Source organism: Enoplosus armatus, chromosome 21 (genome assembly GCF_043641665.1).
Source record: "Enoplosus armatus isolate fEnoArm2 chromosome 21, fEnoArm2.hap1, whole genome shotgun sequence".
NCBI lineage: Eukaryota > Metazoa > Chordata > Actinopteri > Centrarchiformes > Enoplosidae > Enoplosus > Enoplosus armatus.
The window spans coordinates 5,695,247-5,708,374 of record NC_092200.1 but is presented as its reverse complement, the minus strand read 5'-3'; positions in this window follow the sequence as shown (position 1 = coordinate 5,708,374).

Here is a 13,128-nt window from a genome sequence, read left to right as displayed (position 1 = left end):
GGCTCGTCCTGCCAGTGAAGACCGCTGCTCTAAACACAATACACAAGCATCTTGGCTCCCCCGGGGTTGATGTTTCAGTCCTGAACAGGAATTTTTCTAATGCAACCTGTAACCGCACACAGTAGTTATCTTGTGACCTGCCCCTTTTTTCACCACTGTAGGTAGTAAGTTAGTTAGCTGGGCATGCTAATGTTTGCAGCTTACATTAGCAAGAGCAGATCAAAGCACAGTTTAATCAATGCTTTACAAATTTGCTGTTATGATTTTGTTTAGTGAAGGCTAAAAAAAAGACACTCTTGTATCTAGATATGGTTGCTACGCTAACTGTGAGTAAATAATTTATACTGAAAAGTTTAAAATGCAATTCTATGTTACTTTAAGTTGTTTTGCAAAGCTCAATGGTTTGTGGCTTGAAAGCTCTTTGATGGTGCACATCACTGGACATGCAGTTAGTACATCAACGTCGCTTACTGCCTCGGATTAGTCTTCCACTTGAAGGATGTTATCCCTGCATTCAATGGGAACTGCCTGTATTTGTTATCGCTCCTTGTCATCTTCGGATTGCTGTGAGGAAGTGAGACATGATGTATGCTTCTCTTGTCATCATGAAATAACCAGAGGCAGTGCAACTATTGCAATTATTCAATTTATTCTGATGATACTGATGTTCCCACACTTTTATTCTTTGTAATCTATGATGCAATAGTTACACAAGGTGCATCCATAAAACATTACACAAATGTAAAAGCCAACAAGCTGTGTGACATATGAATATGCTGATGAGCTGACTTAAATCTTTTAAATGGTTTGAAACTTTACTAAAGATTCTCTCTTTCTCCAACCAGATACATCATAGACTGACAGAATTAGGTAAAATAAATTCGAGGTGGCACTTGGCAACCCCAAAGAGACTGGCTCTGCTCCAGTCTTAACTTGAAGAGAGAGGCTGAGACATAGACAGGTTCAACTCAGCTGATTATGAAACACAGACCAAAGAGGCCTTGCTCAGATCAAAAAGAAAGTTAGAAGTGGTAGAGATTTGCAAAGTCAATCCCCACCACCCTGTTCGCTTCAGATACACTGCCTGATAAGGTCTTTGGATCGATACGCTGATGGACACAGTGACAGAGGCAGGGTGGTTGTGTACTCCCACCCACCAGCTTTTCATGCGTTATGTTGTTAGATGATTGGCTCATCACGTTGGACCTCGACCGACCCATTAACATCTCTGGCAAACAATGTTTACTGGGACTCCCATAACAGCCAATAAATAGGAAAATAATTAAAATAAATGATAATTAAGTGCATTATATAAGTACAATTTTGAGGTACTTTAAAATTTCCGTTCTCTGCTATTCGTATTCGTTCGTGTATTTGTATTCTGGGGCTGTTTTTCATGGTTTGGCCTTGGCCCCTTTGTTCTAATTAAAATCTTGATGCTCCAGAATACAATTATATTTTAGACAATTGTTTGCTTCCACCTTTGTTTTAACCGTTTGCGGAAGGACATTTCCTATTTCAACATGTCAATACCCCTGTGTACAAATCCAGTGCCTGCACAGACCATTGACCTCAACCCATCCAACACCTTTGGGATGAACTGGAATGCCGACTGCAAGCCGGGGCCTTATCTCTAACATCAGTGTTGGCCCTCGCTAATGCTCTTGTGACTGATTGGCAGTAAATCCCTGCAGTCAGGCTCCAAAATCTTGTGGAAAGCCTTCCTGGAGGAGCGGAGGCTGTTATAGCAGCATATTAATGGCCGTGGCTGTCACACTCTGCTTCTCTGTCACTCCCTCCAGCCACATTCCCACCTCTCCAAACCTGTTCATGGCCATTTTCAACCTGTCCACCAGATGACCTTGGACTTTTTCCACTTGTCTCACTCACACATCCAGACACTCCCTCTTGTCCTGCAGTTACCTGACCTCCCCCGCCCACTCTCTCACCTGTTTCCACTTCATCCCCTCATCCCTTTATCAGCCCTTAATTAACCGCCTCATTCCCTGCCAAATCGTTGAAGTTGAACCTTCCTGCCTGCACCTCTCCCTGTCCCAGTCCTGCTATCCCGTAGACTTAATACAACTTATGTTTGGACTTGCTCCCAATGTCCATGAGCTTTTGTATCTTTTCTTTTGTTGGTAAATCACTGAAGTGTCCCTACCTGCCTCTATTGTCCCCATTTGGGTCCTATTCCCCCGCTGCCTCGTGCTCACCAGGCGTGACAATGATTTTAAGGGTGTAATGTTTTGGGGTCCATATACTTTTGGTCATGCAGTGTTTGTAGTAATATTAAAGGGGCAATCCTGCAAATTAAGTTCTTTTACTTTTTGATACTTAAACGCACTGATAATACTTACTACTAAGTAAGATTTTGAATGCAGAGCTTTTACTTTTAATAAAGTATTTTTACATTATGGGATTGGTACTTTTACTTCCTTGGGGCAGCTGAGGCCTGTGATTTGTACATTTATTATTATTGTTATTTTTGACATATAAAATGAGTGTCCTTTTAAGTAAAAGATAAAATTAAATAAGAGACCTACATACTGTTTTTTCTCAGCACCTTTTGAACTGCGTACATAACATCAAGCAGTCTTCACAAAAACACAACAAATCACAAAGGTTTCACCCTCCTGAACTGAAACCATATTGCTGTGGAAAATGTATTGAGCTGAACTGCAGGAGATGTGCTCCCAAATGTTGTTTTCCTCGCCAGTCTAATGGAGATTCTGCTGTTACTGACACTAGGCCGTCAAGAAAAGAAAGTCCCCCTCCTTCTTCCCCCTCGCAGACTCCCTCTGTTCTTATCAGCGGGAGGGAGATTGAAAGTTTCAATTGGGTTTATCGTATCAATTGTCCAGACTGACATTCAGTGTTAGGCCTGGCAGCATTGTCATGGCCAAGGAAAAGAATTGCACTAAACAAAGTTTGTAGAGCACTCTGAACAGGTGCGATGTCACAGCGTTGGATGTGATGAGACGATACGTGTCATTATAATGTATAATGCAATAATGTGAGAGAAGTTATTTAATATAATCTAGTTAGTGTATATCACATCTATCGTCTATTTTTTGAAAAGTACATTATTACTAATAAGTATGGTTTCAACACGTCTTTCCATTTAGCCCATTCGTCTGTCCGTCTTATTTTCAATCCTCATCAGGGTTGCAGGGTGCTGCTGTCTGTCCCAGCATGCATTGAGAGGAGAGAGGCAAAATACAACATGAACAGGTTGCCAGTCTATTTCAGGTTTAAACAGAGAACCTTCCTGCTGCGAGGCATGCACTGAGCCACTATACCACCACGTCCTATCCTTTGAGGCGTTATATCCCTTTGTATCTTTTACCTTTTTCATTTTGTTGTTTTATAGTGAAAATATATGCTTGCTGTATTTATTTCCATGAAAATAGGAAAACATGCTGGTACTTAATGTGGCTTTACACTTGTGTAATATATATGGCAAGACTCTAGAAAGACTGAGGCTGTACTAAGGCACAAAGGTGCTTTGAGCTAAATGCTAATGACAAACATGCTGATGTTTAGCTAGTGTAATGTTGTAGATGTTCAACATCTTAGTTTTTGCTAATTAGTAGTAAACACAAGTACAGCTGAGTCTGCTTGGAATGTATTTTGTTTGGTCATAAACCAAAGTACCACACAAATCAAAATGTTGACCTAATGATGACGTTAGATTACTTGTCATGGACTCACTAAGGTTATTCACATTCATCCTGAAGAGGACAGGAATGTCTGTAAATTTAATGGTAATCCATCCAAACGTTGACGAGATTTTTCATGGAAAAACACCATCTGGGAACCATGAATCCAAAAAGTTTTTGACAATCCATTTAGTAGACTTTGACCAGCTGGTGGTTCAAGATGAAAAGTCAGAGGATCACGAAAGTGTGTAGGATACAACCTCTGGAGACCACGGATATCTGTACCAAATTCTATGGCGATCCGTCCAATAATTGTTGTGATATTTCAGTCTGGACAAAAGTGGTGCACCGCCCAACAGAGCATCATTGCCATCCCCAGAGTCGCACAATATTTATATTTATAAACCTGACAAAGGACTCCAAAGCATATAGATCTTAGTGCCAAATCCTGGAGCTGCCTCCTTAGCAATTAAGTGTAATTCACTGGGGGCTGAGTCTGTACTGAACATTTGTTTGAGCTATCACACCCAAATGAGCTTTTGAAATTAAAGTGCTGATCGGTCTGCACCAGGAGGTTTAATCTGTCCATCTTATCTCACGAGTCAAATATAGGAGGGATCCCTGTCATATTGCGTCTTGTGTTTGTTTTAGGATGTTCTAAAATTAGGATTGAGTTACCAAGGAGGTTACAGGTTACCACAGTCTTACTTCCAAACAGTGAATAAATAAACATCCATGTTGCCAAGTTAGCATCTTCATATTTTACTGTTTTTTATGGTGGACAAAATGGTGATAATAAGAACTGATGTTGTACTAATGTTGCTCAACCTGATGGTTTTATTGTATTGCCTTTTGTGAGATGTTGCATGGCTATACTTTTCCAAAACACTATCTCATGACTCTACCTTAGAGTGCTCCTGCTGTGGCCATTTTGCTGTGTAGTTACCTGGACTCCATTTCACATTTATCTATAGTTCTAACTGTTTGGTGAAGTGAAAAGCGTTAACAAGAGCAGCTCTTCCCTTGTTACCTTGTGTCGAGGTGTCCTTTTGTAGCTGAGTTTGCCTTCACCTGCATCCATCGAGCTGCTTGTGGTTGACAGGTTTTACAGGTTACTTATTCTTGTCAACTTGTGTGTCCTTATAATGGGAAAATTTGGATTGAATATGTACTTCAAGTCATTCCAAGGGTACATAGTCGACCTCCAAGAAAACTATGTTTCAAAAAAGATTAAATCAAATCCACCACCAACTGTACTGTGCAGTGTGGAGTATCAAGAGATTTAACTTTACATTTTAAACACATCTCAATGGAAACACATACAGTAATTAGTTTTAATTTAATTCTTGACTTAAGTTTTGCTTAATTTTCACTTGTTTTAAGTTGACTGAAAGCTTTCTTGGTGATATAACATTACTATAGTTTATCTAAGTGTATTTTCAGCAACCTAAATTGTCATTTTTTTTTTGTTTTCTTTTAATAGTAAACACATTACGAGTACTAATTTTTAATTTGGTTTTCACTTTTTTAGCTATGATGTGATCATTTGTCAGATTGGACCTCTTCAGTTAATTATCAACTTAGCAACAAATAACTCTGTTCAGTATTTATTTGGCAAACAATTTACCACATTTTTCAAAATGGAAGAAACATCGGTAGGTATTAGAGGTGTAAAGATTTAACGGTAGCGTTTCAGTCCAATTTCCGCTCCTTCTGAAGAGATGCAGTGCATCATAAAACCTGACATTCTGCCCATGATTGAATTTGATTCAGTTCAATTTGAAATGATTTATTTTGATGCTTACAAAGTATAACAACTCTAAAAATGTAAAAGCAACAAATGCTAGAGGGAAAGCTGATTTGTGACGGAAAGATTAGTGGGGCTTCAAACAGAGTGTTTTTTTACATTTTACAGGTGCAGATTTGCAGCTTACATTATGTCTTCAACTCATATGACTTACATTCATATACAACAAAAAACCCTTTAAGGGAAAATATAATGTTGTGTTCATTAACTTTGTATTTTTGGATCTCCTGCTTTAAGGTTCACATTATAAGCATCTCCAAAATATCCAGTGCCAAGAAGTTTTAGTTGGTTACAGCCGTGCATGACAACAGAAGTATGGCTACAGAATGTGTAAGTGTCAGCCACTAAAACCAGGTGCTGTACCTGTATATCTGCAAAATCAGGAAGAAATTATACTCTGAAGCAATCCTGCTGTTTGATAGAAGCACACCAAAAATAGGTGCATGCCTAAAATAGATAAAAAAAACTGAATGAGACAGCAGAATGCAGCCGTGTGGCACTAGGCCACATAATGGCTTTTGAAAGACTTTCCTGCACCAGTAAGAGTGTCTCCAGCACTCCATCATCAGGACAATTTTACATAAATGTCTTGGTAGACATTGCTTTTTAACAGCAGTTTTGGGGGATTCACCACTTTCCTAAAAATAAAAAATAAAACTGGGGGGAGGGGACCAACTGAGTGACAATGCAGCCCTCCAGCCAGAGAGAAACACACAAGTGTCCAATAAATCCCCCAAAACTGTTATTAAATATTAGCTAATCTTTTTTACAATTCAGAATGACATGGATGGGGATTTTTTTTAACAGGTGCATTACTGCTGAAGTGCCTTGGGGGCAGAGATTAGCTCCTGTGCCAATGCATGACTGCAGGAGTGAATGAATAATGCCACGAGCTGAGTATTACTGTGACTGCCTACTATGAGGACTGATTCTGCTGCGATCTGAATGTCAATATTTAAGCTTATACTGTATATCCCCAGAACTGACATTTGGTCACCCTGCAGATATTTTCCAGCTTATAAAAATAACGTCAGAATCTGTAGTAATTTGTAAACTCATCTATTATTTATCATAGACAACAGAGCGATAAACTTCCCGGTGCAAACTTCAACATATCTGCACATTATTTGTGCTAACATTGTTTTTGAATGTACAGTGTGAAATGAAATGCTGTCTTTTCAGGCTGTGTAAAATGGAGGCATGGTTGGAGAAGAAACTGGAATATCACGTACTCAGCCTCCAAGATTAGGTGCAAAAATCAGGGTGGCAAAAGTTAACAAGACATGCTGTTCTCACCACTTGTCAACTTGTGTCAAGATGCCCTTTGGCAAGCACTTTCACATCCAGTATCCTCAGATAAGCTGCTTGTGGCTATAATAAGCGGTTTAGTTTGAAATTGTCCTTCCCCGTGTACCTGGTTCTCTGGGTTTGGCTCAGTATTGTTCTTTAAAATTATTGTTTTTGCTAAGACATCAGTGTCCATATCCTTAGTGTGTAATTGCCAAAACTGAAGAAATCTATTTATTTTTCTGCCGCGATAGCGCCACCAGCGATGTGAATTTTTGATTCTGACATCTGGTTCCAGTGGTCACACAGTTAACCAGCAGGAGGTCGACATTGTTAGTCGAAAAGCTAGTACCATCTGTAACAACTAAGGCTATTAGCTTCAACTTCTGAGTGTTAACTAGGCAGACTAGCTTGCTAGCTTGTGTCCTCCTGAATGTTGGATGTTGTAAAGGATCACAGCAGTACGTTTCCCTGTGGAAAAAAAAGGGTAAAAAAATGTCTTGTATGTATTATTTGGGCCTCAAATTGGAAGTTTGTAGTGCGTCTCCTAGCAACGGTCTCAGTTGTCCGTCAACTGCCTCCACACAGTGGCTGCACAATATCTGCTGTATCATTATAGTTCATATTGTTGTAGCTATTGCATGTTTTTATAGGCGCCGTTGCCATGCTGTGCTGTGATTGTATAAAAATGTACTCACTGTCAAGTCCTCTAGCACAACATTTTCCTGATCATGGACCTCAGAAGCAATGCACTCTCTAGCAAGACCTTGACGAACACTTCTTAACTGCTCCACCCAATGATTGCTGCAATATGGAACAGCTGTCTACCAGCGAAACCAGCTCAAATCACTCATTAATCACCTGTTTGTCTTAAATACTGCAGCACGGAGGTGGCCAAAAAGGTGCCAGCAATTTTATGCTTTCATTAGCGGCTCACAGAAATGATTACCTGTAGGGCGTTTGAAGGTGATATTCAAGTTTTATATAACTGAGATTATTAACTCTCTAACCTGTGTAAAAGAAAGCTGTGCAGGAGTAGCAGCAGCAGCTTCGTGATAGATATATTTTTTGGTAAGATACAGAGATAAGGAGCCTCTGCTGTGTGACAGGATGAGATCATAAAGGAGCTGAGATGTTGACATCGTCCCTGTTGTCCTTATATAACACGTTCCTGTCGCAGGTCTTAGACATACCACTTTTGTTCATGTCCCCAGAGGTGGCTGCTTTCCCACCAACTCAAGGTAGAGGACATTGTCGGGACACGGCAGCTTATACATGTTAATGTTCTCTTTTTCCTATTCCACTCCTGTTAGATTGATGGCTCAGCAGTGGTTCTCATTGATCAATCAGACACAATCTGCGTCTCAAATGAACCCAGGCCAGGGGGATTGTGCATTCTTCCAGGGGAACCACATCCCTAAGGGTATGACAGTGTGGTGCACTGGATCGATTGTTTTCAACTTATTTGTGTAAATACTTTGTAACCTTGCCGATTTATCATCTGCATTTCTTTGCCACTGAGTGAGAAAACTACAATGGATATCACCCAGCCGAGCTGACATGGGCTCCGGCTTGTAATTTTCATCTTTGCGGTCAGGTCTAGAGAAGGATTACGGGATTGATGAGAATTAATTATGCATTTCATCAGCATGATGGATACCGCACGTTCAACTCAAAACTATATTTCCCTGGAGAACAGAGAGTACTGCTCGTTCCTTCAGTGACTCCTTTGAGAAATGCTGTCAGTTCTCACTCTCAGAAGATGAAACTTCGCTGACATAAAATAGAAAAACAGTGATATGACTTTCTTACCACAGTGGCTAGTGTAGGTGGCTTTTCTTTTAGTCGACTTGAGTACTCAGCGCCGTGTAGACAGATCTCAAGACTATGCATTATAATTGTAAATAAAAGACACTCAGAAAAACACCTTCAACAGATCAAATAACATCATGACATTTATGACGGTAACACACTAATGTTGTCTTATGCAATGCATGAAGGTTTTAAACCACGTTCGTCATCACGGCCTACTTTCCCCCTAATGTGTCCCCAACCTGAGAGCCTGAGGACGTTCCTGTTTAACCCTCATGAGTGTGTTGTTTCCTCGGCCTATTTGACTCACCCATAGCCTCAAGCCTCTTGCGGCTTTATAAGGTTTATAACAGTAAAGTTTATTTGTATAGCACTCTTCGAAAACCACCGTTACAAAGTGCTTTACAATGAAAACATGAAACACAACCACAGAATACGCAGTAAGGTGTGAATAACAGGCAGGTATAATCAAGGATGGTTGAATAAAAAGAAATTATAAGAGAGCCTTTCAATAAAAAGAAGTCTTGGAAAGTGATTTGAAAGAAGATACTGATGAAGGAGCCCTAACAGCAAGTGCTCAGCCCCTGATTTATACTCATTAAAAGCTTAGACTGCCTAGAAAGATGGATGACATGAGAGCTCCCCAAAAGTGAAGCCAAAACGTCGCCCCCCTGGTGGCTGGCTGCAGTATAGGTCATAAACCCCGCCCCCTCCGAGTTTTAATTAGTTATTTGATGCTGTAAAAACGGGGTGAGAGGTCATGATTGACAGCTGTGATTGACTGAAGTGTGCTCGTGATTGGGTCGGGCGGGTGTATGGGCGGGACCCTGATACCGCAGCTCCACTCACCAATCACTACTGTGCAGACTCTGGCTCCAAATGACATCACCAGGGCAAGATAGTCGAAGTATCCGGGATATTTGGGCTTCATTGTTGTCCAGTGGGAGGAAGCGAGACGCATCGTCCATATTTATATACAGTCTGTGGCTAAAAGACCATTACAATTGTCCAACCGTGGGGGAATAAAAGCATGGATGATAGTTTGAGTGTAATTAAAACTCGTATCCTAGCAATATCAAAGGTGAGGTCAGTGTCAAAAAGCTCAGGTTCCCGACATTCAGTTTAACATTAATTGATAAGGGACCAAGAGAGGATGCCGATTGTCAGGACCAGTGATAAGGCTCTCAGTTTTATCCAAGTTTAATTTAAGAAAGTTTGCTGACATATTAAGCTGGAAGGAACAAGGAACATTCACCAGTATCAGCTGTTCTTAAAAGATTATTTGTCACTTTAATAAGTACAGACTCAGCGCTGCGATGCTGTCGAAAAAAAACTGAAATTTTTCCTGAATGTTGTTTTGTCGCGACGCTTGGAGGAGTTATAAGGAGACGGACTTCTCAAGGAGTTTTGCAATAAAAGGTAATTTTGAAATTGGTCTGTAATTGCTGCATTCTGATGGATCGAGGTCGGATTCTTTAATGAGTGGCTGCACACAGGCAGTCCTCAGGTATTCTGGGACGTAGCCAGAGGATAAAGAACTGTTAATTACTGAGAGCAACCATTACTCACTTCACAGAGAACTTTAGGAGGCATTACATCTACAGGGCTTGATGAGCGTTTGACTTGCGCCACAGTGATCATAAGTTCATTTAAAGAGACTCGCATAAAACTTGCTAAAATACAGTTAGCGTAGGGGCCATAAATAAAAGAATCAGGAATCACAATTTTTGATGGTGTCTCACTGATTTTATCATTAAAGAAAAGTTAAACTTTTAAGACGTTCTTCACCAGATGACTCATTAAAACATGCGGGATTTAAAAGACAGTCCACACTGTTAAAAAAGAGCTCTGTGCTTTTTTAGTATGAATTAAAATAGAGAAATAGTTGGCCGTCACATTCTTAACCTGTTCATTAAAAGAAGTCATCACGCCTCGTCTTCCTCCACCTCCGTTCAACCCTTCTACCGTCTCTTTTATGAGTGTGAATGTCAACATTCATCCAGGTTACCAGTCCCATACTATTTTTAACTCTTGTCTTAAAAAGTGCAACAGAATCTGAAGTTGATGTACAAAGGAGGTTGAAGTCATTCACCAGCGTGTCTGTGTCTGAGGAATTGGGTATACTGATGCTGGCAGGAAAAATGGTGTATCATTTGAGTCGTGTTTACCATGTCACTTTGAAAAATACTTTCAAATAAAATACAATAAATTGACTTTGTTGAGAAACTCTCCAGCTAAAATAATGCTAAGAATGGATGGATGGGTGATAAAAAAAAATCTGTGAATGGGGGTTGCACACTTGTAAAACACTGCAGCTAAACCTCCAATACGGCCATTTAATCTGTGCTGACTAAAACAATCACAAAATGATTTTTCAACACTGTATTCTTCATGTAACAGAATCTTAAAAAACACAGAAATGCACCTTGTTAGTCGTAGTTAACTTCTCACCTAATGTTTTTATGTCCTCAGGTCTGTACTTTGTACCCATAGAAGTGCTCGAAACTCTATGTAATTCAATTTAAAATAGTGCTTAAACTGTTGAGGTGACAATTTTAACAGACAACTGCCAGTTGCCTCTTTTCCATGGCCAAAGTGGCTTTGTTGTGCAAATTATGACACTTCTAGAAATTGTTAGCTGTATCATTAAGAAGGCTTTATATTTGCATTTAAATATAAAACATTTGTAAAGTAACTTCAACTGGCAGATAAACAGTTAAACAAGTTAAGTACAAGTATCTGAAAACTGTACTTGATCAAATGCTCTTAATTTCTTCCCACCTTGAGTTATATATTTTATGGACAGAACCACTTTAAATGTTTATGTGAACTAAACATTGCTGTCTGGTTCCAGGAGATTTCCCTTGCTGCCCAGAGTGCAGAGTTAGTGCTCATTTGTGGCAGATTACTGGAGGATCTGGGAGACCTGAGATGTCTCGCAAGTGATCGTCCAGCAGCTGGTCGACAGTTGGCCGTCGGCCATCAGCTGTTGGTTCATTTCTACAAACTGCTTTAAAAATATAGATGAATCTTCTATGTCATGTATCTGTGGAGAACCTGTACTGTATGTGTATGAAAAGTCTTGTTTCATCCTCAAATATAGATGAAGCTTGAGCATTTTCTGAGAAAGTGACCAGGATTTCATCATCATTTATCAGGTGAAGAAGCTTGTTTGTCTTTTTTTCTTAGAATAATGTTTATAAGTCGAAGCAACTCTTCTTTTATGACCCAATTTCTTTTCCCCTCCATCGGCCCAGGCGGTTGACAAACGCATGGTCTCATGTTGAGGAGGCAGGCACTGGGAGAAGACGCTGAGGCTTCCTGTCAAACAGAGAGATCCACCTCAGGCAGCGTCAGCTTCGTCCTTATTTGTCATAAGTGTCCGCTGTTTCCCATGGCTAAAGACAAAGGCCAAAGAACGTATGAGGAACATGCATTTTTAATGTGACATTCTCATCAAATTCACCACAGTGGACTGAGCAGAATGCCAATGACGCTTTATTCTTCTTCCAATTACAGCGAGACGATGCAACAATATGAATGTAAGTGCATGTAAGAATGTGAAGGGCACATCTGCCTCTAACATGACGAAGGCTGGACAGTTCAGTTCATCTCTTGAACCTGAACTCGTGAACTTCTTATTGACATTGGTGTAGTGTTTGTGTTGATATAACTTTATTTTTTCAAAGAGATATTCAAAGACATTAATCAAATGGGGATAACAGTAGAAAGAAATAGAAAGATGTGAAAAACAACAATGTACGCTGGTGTAAAATCCTCAGTTTAATGTCAGAGCCGCATTATCTTCTCTTTGTGCCTCCTGTCAAGAGACTGATGTCTTCACTGATAGTGAACAATACAGGATAATAAGCAAGGAGTGTGTCACCATTACAGCTTACATTATTTATAACATGACATCCCGGTGAATGCTGATTTGACCAGACTCACCTTTATCTGGTTGGAAATATGCTGACCATTACTCTGTGCCCATTATTTGACAGCCCTGAAATGTCACTGGAGACTGAGAGATAGTCGGATTCGCTTCTGCATTCGAAGGGAGAAGAAGAAGAGAGCGGGAATGTAAATAATTCCTGCTGGCACCGAACCGTAGCTTTCGTCTCTGATGTTCTTTTGCGGTGGTCGGTCCACACTCCATCATTATAATGAGGGAGGTTCAATTAGACAAGGTCTACAATGGGGTTTTTAAATGTCACAGTGCAGGTCCTGACATTTCTCTGTTTGATATGGAATCAGAATGGGAGCGGTGGAGTTCACAGGAGGAACTAATCTCAACTTCCGCAATAACTAATTCCACCCTGTCACAAAGCTGTGAGGGAAGGCTGCTGCGGCCGCTTTGGAGACATTTACACCCAGCGACGCTAGCTTGACCCTCATAGAGCATTCTAATTATTGAATCTATTAGCATTGCTCAGGTTTGTAATTAGCCCTAGGAGGTTAGCATGTTTACGAGAAGCACGTAATGAAGCTCTTTGGGTGTTTCATCCAAAAGGTTATTTGGTCGTCAAATCAAAAATGACTCAAGAATGACAAACTTTTAAC